The sequence below is a fragment of the Oryzias latipes genome, chromosome 17 (assembly GCF_053564925.1).
Source record: "Oryzias latipes strain Hd-rR chromosome 17, Olatipes_Hd-rR_3.1".
NCBI lineage: Eukaryota > Metazoa > Chordata > Actinopteri > Beloniformes > Adrianichthyidae > Oryzias > Oryzias latipes.
Genome location: NC_136253.1, coordinates 22,910,398 through 22,918,282, shown reverse-complemented (window position 1 = coordinate 22,918,282; position 7,885 = coordinate 22,910,398).

Below are 7,885 nucleotides of genomic sequence, written 5' to 3'. Positions count from 1 at the left end.
GAAACTTAGAGGTGAACCTCTAAGGAACTACTGCCACTCTGCAGAAACTATGTTCTAGGAAATGACAGGCTTTGCATTTAGGCTAAAAACAGAATCAAAAGTCCACTGGAAACTAAAATAGATCAGAAGATGATCGGAGTGGGTATTTTTGTTAAACTGCATGCAAAATAAAATATAAAATAAAATGAAAATTGTTTTCTTGATAACTCTAAAACCTTATTTTAAATACCACATGCTCCCCTTTTCCCCTCCTCCACCCATCCAAAGTCTCCCAGCCTGGTTCCAGTCACTCATCCTGCTTGGACCTTTTGTTTCTGCTGGGTAATGGGGTTGGGGGCGGCGGGGGGCTGGAGAATGTAATTGGCAAAGCCTGCTCAGGTGAAAGCAGACCTTTTGTCTGGGGACACAAAACTGTCTCCTTAGAGCTGCGAGGTCAAAAGGACACGCCATGTTTGGACTCACACTCTGCATTCATCCTACAGCACTGCAACGATCACTGCAGCTACCTGGGAAGCAATTTACTCTTAGGTCTGTTTTCTGGCTTCCACACGAATTTAAAAATAGAAAAAAAAAGAAAGAAAAAAAACAATCTTAACAAGTTAAAAATGCTTCATATGTTCAATGTAACAAATTAAAAATGTTTGGAGTTCACGTCAAACATCTTTGGGGTGAGCATGTCACTATTCTGAATGTTACTGGAAAGAAATGTAGTGCCTTTTTATTTTGGGTTTTGATAAAATGCAAAGGTGTTAGAGAAACCTAAAACTACTCTTTTTGCTTCAATATACACAACGGAAAAGCTGCTCTCCTTTTTCTAATCTTGCTTTTAAGCTTTTTTTTTTACTAATTCAGTGAATATCAATTCTGATTTTACATTTTTACCTGTAAATTTTTTCTCTAATGGCTTTCTTTTTGCCTCTATTTTTAGCAAAACAGACACACCGGGCATTTGATGCGTGTTCAGTCCATGATGTTCACACTGGAAAAGCAGGGAGGGGCTACTTCTTCTTCTTCTTCTTCTTCTTCTTCTTCTTCTTCTTCTTCTTCTTCTTCTTCGGCTTTTTTCTTTACCACTGTTTTCCAGCGCATTTTCGGCACCTACAGTTGGAAAAAAATTGGTGCGAATTGTTAAAACGGTTCAAATCTCACAGAAACAGTTCAGTTCATTGCTAGCATCCTTGTAGTGCTGGATATGGATTACCATCATGTCAGGAGGGCGGCCTTGCTTTATCTTTATTTGAAAAACCAACGCAGACGTCATCAGCTTGTTGCTGTGTCTGGCTTCACCAGATAAACTATACGTCACTAACCAATACCAACTCTCTAATTGGTCAAAGTTGGACCTGGTTGAACTGGCAACGCACGTTCAATGGGCACACGTTTTGTACGTAGTGCCCAAAAGTGTTTGTAAAATGTGGCATGGCTATGTCTGAACCTGATAGTTTTCAACGCGGAAGCCCGAAAACTGGTTTTCAGCTTTTTCCGGCCCTACGTACCAAAATTCTTGCCCATTGAACTTGCATTGCCAGTTAAACCAGGTAAAACTTTGACCAATCAGGGACTTGGATTTGGTAGTGACGTAAAGAGCAAGCGGTGAAACTCACCAAACTCAAAATGTAATTGGTTTATCTGGTGAATGAAGAATTCTAAACTTTTCCGAACGGTTTCTGTTTCGTGCCCAAATTATGACATTTTGCGATCGCCTTTCTATCTGTAGGTTGTGGAAGTAAGCGGCAGCAAAAGAAAAAGCTCTTCCTTGCTTGTCCAGTGTGAACACTGTGGGCCAAACGTGCAAACAATAAAAAGAATACCCAGTTTGTAAGTAACTTCTCACTTTCTAAGTGATATGAATCTTCCAGTATAATTTAAAGCCATAGAGAATCAATGCTAAACGACCTGTTACTATTCACAGATCCATAATGTGTGCGCAAATTCTCTCAGACGTTGGAATGTTAACGTCTTGTCAAATCCCTGACCAATAAAAGTCCTCCAGAAGGCTGCAACAACAAAACCCTTATAAATTTGGGTGGGCATGCAGGAGCATGAACTCATCACCGTTCCACGAGACACCCCTCTGACACTGAACACACAGTGTGGAGCACAATGCATCACCCTATGGCCCCTCGCTCACCCACATTGTGCACTCGCTGCCTTCAGTTTCTCCATGGCCCGTGACAGAGCGTAAAAGCATTTCACAGAGCCCTACGTAACTTACCATCCATCAAGGATATTTGAAATCTCTTTTATTCCTACGGTTATGACTTTCTTAAAATTGAATGGGCTGGATGAATAAATAACACTGACATCATAGTTCTGTGAGGCTGATATGATCTATGCACATGGGTACTAGTATTATATTGATTCCGTGCGACATGTTTGGACTTAATGCTCCTGAATTTCATGTATTTTGGTGAGTACTCCACACTCAACAGATGCACCAATGTATGTCCAGTGTGAGGGATTGGACTAATGCAATCTTTGTTCTGGCCAGTCTCAAAACAGAAAGGATCAAAACTGAAAGGTTTTTGTTGTACAAAAGTAGTTTTTAAATCAAAGTTTTGGACACACAAGGTATAAGCTTACATAAAGTCGCTTAATATTTTAAGCTAACCTTGATGCTGCATTCACACCGAGCACGTGACGCGCCTTTAGCATATGGTCAAACGAAGATGGGCTTCTTTTTCTACAGTTTACTAGCGCATGTGCTAGTTGAAAGAGGCGTGGAGCCAAATGTCGAAGTCTGCAAATCTTGTTCCAGACTTTTTCGTAAACAGTTTTGTTCCGATACATCAAAGACTTTGTGCAATGTAATTCCGGTTAGGCACAAACCGCAACTATCAATTTCTCCTCAACGGATCAATTTTCAAACGGTTGGCACTTCGGTGACTCAAGAGGGACGCCATCCGAACGTCACTGCCAAATCCGAGTCCCTGATTGGTCAAAGTTCAACCTGGTTTAACTTGCAAGGCGTGTTCAATGGACTTTGTAAGTCCATTGAAAAAAAAAGTCGTAGAAACGTGTGGCTACTCGTGAAACTAAGAGCTCTTGTGCATTTACACGCATTTAAATATACTTCTCATTGATAGTGGTCACTTCAACGCGTGTTGCCAATAGCGGTGTGATCGTAGCTTCATCGGTAACCCTGGTTGGAATGCAGAAAAAGAGGTGGGGGCCTTACAGGAGTAGAGTGGATAAGAAATAGGAACTAAAGTCAAAATGGCAGAAGAACCAGGCATGAAAACAACAAGAAATGTTCTGAAGAAAAACAAAAAAATACTTTAACATCATCAATGTTGTATGCAATTTAAGTCCCACTCCAACTATATTTTTTATCAATTATTATAAAGTTCGTTCACAGTGATCTGATAGTTATGATTATTCTGTTTTTAGCTCAAATCAAAGAGTCTGTGTCGTTGTTTTAAGCTGCAGGAGCTTTTTAGAAATTGCCTCCGGGTTGTTGGCACGGAAGTTGATTTGATTTGATTTCAAATGGTTTATTTCAAGCAATCAAATAAGAATAATACACAAAAACAATACAATCATCAGTTATACATTCGTACAATAACTAATCAAACTTTGGATAATTAGACATATTAATAAATATTGCTTGAAAGGGAGTGGAAGGAAGCGGACTTATATAATCCCACCCCTGTTCTAGCGTAACCATTTTATAACATGATTTATCGATATCCGGTTCCAAACTTTTATCAGACAGAATTAAGAATCTTGCAAAATCAGATCTGCTAATTTCCCATCAGTCTTTTGTTTACACTCTCACCTGCTAGCTCACAGGCCCAAGAAGATGTGCATGGATCTATTCATCGGTCTATCTAATTTGTCCACAAGTGGACGCATCAGAATGGAGCAGAGAAGGAAGACTTTGGCCCGCCCATGGCAGTTCCTGCATCCCAAACCCGAGCTTTTTTTCAAACTGTTCCTGATCCATCACGATATAAATAAAGAAATACTCAGAAACACAGTTTTAATCTTAAATTTTCTTAATACATGTCCTCAGGAGAAAAAGGCTGCAAGAACATGTCAAAAAGACGCTTCACATTGGAGTGGGTCTTTAACTAAAAATGCAAGCACATCAGGCAAACACAAATCAGTAGTTGACTCACATACTAATTTAAAACAATCTGCACACTCTTATACTTGTATCATTTCACATGCATGTGTTGTACAGCAAGCATCCTTAAGATGACATAAATCAATTGGATCTCCAATCTGTGATGACTGAATATTTTGTTTCCTTCTATTTTCTCTGCATGCCCTATATTTATCCTCCTGACTAGCAGCAATGTAAATTTTTCTTCTGTGGAGGACATGTCTAAACCAAATAACTCCAAACCACTGCGTTATGCTGAATTCATACCTTTTGGTATCTGTAGAGGACATTTGAGGCTTTCCAATGGCACTAAATGTGAAGGGGTGGAGCTCTGGGAATTGTAGTTTTTGGTGAATTCAAAAAAAATGACTGGATTTCTCTGGAGGTCAAGAGGATGAATGTGTGTGTCTGATTTCTTTATTTGGTTTAATTTATTGTATTTTATTTTTATTTATAAATGCAAAAGAAGAGGACTGCACTGCTCTCAATTTTGTTGTATGGTGAGCAATGATAATAAAGTTATTAATTAATTCATACTGTGTATGAATGTACCTCTGTACATCTATATATTTTGTTTGTTTTTGTATTTGATCTGAGGTTTTTGTACTTGATTTTACATGCACCTTGAAAACTTATACTCCACTATATCATTTTTTTTATATTTTACTATAATTCCTTTTTTCCTTCTTTGGCATTTTTCTTCACCTCCTGACCTTTCTGGCGAGTAAATCATCTCTTTCCATCAGAAGCATTTCATTCCATTGTTGACCCGTGTTGATTCATTCATTCATTCATTTTTTAGTTGAGAATTTTGGTTTTATCAAACAAAAGTAATTAAAAATAAATGTGACTAGATGTGGTATCACAAATACTTGAAGAGCAAGTCCAGTTCTGTGTAACTTGAAACACGTGCAGAATCCCCTTATCTGCTCAATAGCAACCAAAACAACAGGTTTTACTTTTGCTTCATACAATAGCACAGCAATGATTATGATCCTCCACTCTTTGTTACATGCGAAACTAAAGTATCAGGGAAGTAACAGCTTAGCCACTGAAAGGTGAGTTAAGTGGGACAGCTAAAGTAAATGATCTGCTATCACTGCTTGTCTAAAAGCAGAAGGATTCCTCCTTCAAACATTACATATGTAGAGGCTAAAGCACATAGCAACCCTATACCATGTTGTCACTTTGTACACATTTTTTGACTGTTGAATGATGCTTGAAATTTTTTTACTTAGATGCCTGGAGAATAGAATAAAATAGAATTTTTTACAAGATTATGAGTCAATAGCAGGGGCGGACAAACTTTTCGACTTGTGCGCCACAGAGGGTCCTACAATTTGTCAGAAGGGCCGGACTAGGAGCAGATGCATGGCGTGTTTTGGAAATCCACCTCATAAGAGAGAGAAAAAACATGAAACCTGGACAAAGACATGCTTTAATTTTGATTATAATGTAAATATGTATTTTAAAAACAGAACTTGTTTGAATTAAATTTTTAAAATGTGACTTTTTTCTCATTTTAGAGCGTATTGCGCAAATGGGTTGATGTCCCACAGGGAAAAATGCAGACTTAAGGAAATGCTGTGTTTATGTGGTGTTGGAATGATTGTAAAAATGACTCTCAGACTCCAAAAACCCACACCAACATCAGCAAAGCCACAAAATCGTCCAACACCACATGAATGCAGAATAACTTTCTGCACCTAAACAGAGGTCAAGCATTACTGGAAAAATGAAATATTAATAAGGATTATCAATAGAATTCATTTAGACTGGCGGGTCAGATGAAATGGTTTGGGGTCTAAAGGTCCCCCTGGTCCAAAGCTACACACGTGGCGACACATGTTCAAGCGATCCCTTCCAAGGAAAAGTATATGTAACATGCGTAAATGCACATTTTGGGCTTCTGCACTCAAAATTCTCGAATTAATGCGTCGCTACGCATGTTTCTATGACGGGCTCATAGAAACTTTCTATGTTATGGGGCTCTACCTACAAAATGCGCCGCCACTGAACGCACATTGCAAAGTTACACCACGTCAAACTTTAACCAGTCAGGGATTCAGATTTGGTAGGGATTTTTGGATGGCGTCCTTTGTAATTCACAGAAGTCCCAACCTTTTGAAAATTGATCGTTGAGGAGAATTTCATAAATGTGGTTTGTGCTTGGCTAGAATTCTATCACAGCAAACCTTTGACGTATGGGAATGGAGCTGTGAAAGAAAAAGTCTGGAGCAAGATTCAAGTGATTTGCACAACTTTAGCATTTTGCAACAAGACTCACCAAGGTGGCAGATATGCATCTGTAAGCAGTAGCAAAATAAAAAGAAGAATACATGATGTATTTACCTGAAATAAAAAAATGTGAATATATTATAGAGTTTTTGTGTGGCTCTAAAAAATTACTGTTCATGTTTCTATTTCTAAATGGGTTTTTTTCTATGCTGATCTTAAGCCATTTTCTCGGATCCTGTGATCCAAACTTTTTTGAAAAATAGGCAAATGGGATGGACAGGAAAGCCTGGGAGGGATTCGGTGATCACATGTCAATGATAGGCCATGTAACATGTAACTAGGCGTGTGCTGTAGGCAAATTTTATATCCGTTTCTGTCACAAGTCTGTTAGATTTGGACTAAGCAGAGAGGATTTGATGTGCTGTTGTCACAAGTTATGAGGGGATGTTACATTTCATCACGTTTTAATATGATTTTAGTAACAGTTTTTTCCTGTTTGTTCTTGTGGTATGTGTACAAGTGTTTTGTTATGAATGCTATTTTTACTACTATTTTAATTATTTACTTTATGTAAAGCACTTTGAACTGTTCTGTGGCAGGAAACGTGCTCTATAAATAACGTTGAATTTGAATATTGTTTTTGTTTGTGCATGTCTTTCAGTTTTGAAGCCAATGTGTTGGTCCCCGGTCAGCAAAAACAGAAATGAGTATAAGTGCAGTTGGACTATCAGCATATCTTTTAAAAAACATACATGCTTTTAGTTCACAATTTTCTTTACTTTTTTTTATTTTTTTTTACTTGAATTTGAATTGTTATTGACTAGTAAAAATGTAAATTCTGGCCAATGAGGGTCAGAGTTCAAGTTTCACAGTTACAGTGCTTTGTTAAAATCTTGTATGGACAGAGACAATAAAAAGGCAAAACGGGTCAAACAGGTAAACAGCCCTTAAGGTACTGACTAAGTACTTGGTGTGGATGCAGACTTTCAATGGCCATTACAAGAAAGCTGAAACTGAGATTGGAGGTAGTTCGACTGGTTCTTCCAAGAAACACTTAAATTAAGGGCTTAGATTAGAGATTACAAGTCTATGGTGAATAACAACTGCTAGGCTGCATTTCGGTTGTTTCAAACCCAAAGTCTTTAAGGCCGTGACGCACAGCCACTACTTGCATTTTGTGCATTTTCCACAAATGAAATTTTTGTCTTTTGTGATAAATGTGTGATATACGTCATTCTTAAGAGTCTCTTGCGTTCTTCAGAGTGCGCAGATGTCTGTCGAGGGTTTCGGCCGACGGGTTTTGACGTGAATTTGGTTTTGAACTGTTCAAAATTTGTGATCGGTTAAGAATTACGCAGTTTACTGCATATTTTACGTAGTTTATACGCAATTATTATGTAAATCCTACACAACTGTGTGTGATTTTTGCAATGCAAACGCAAATTTGTGGCTTTCCACGACCGTGCCACGTATGTCTAACGGACTTTTTACACATGTACTATCCATGTATGACTTTTATGTATACGGCACACATATCAC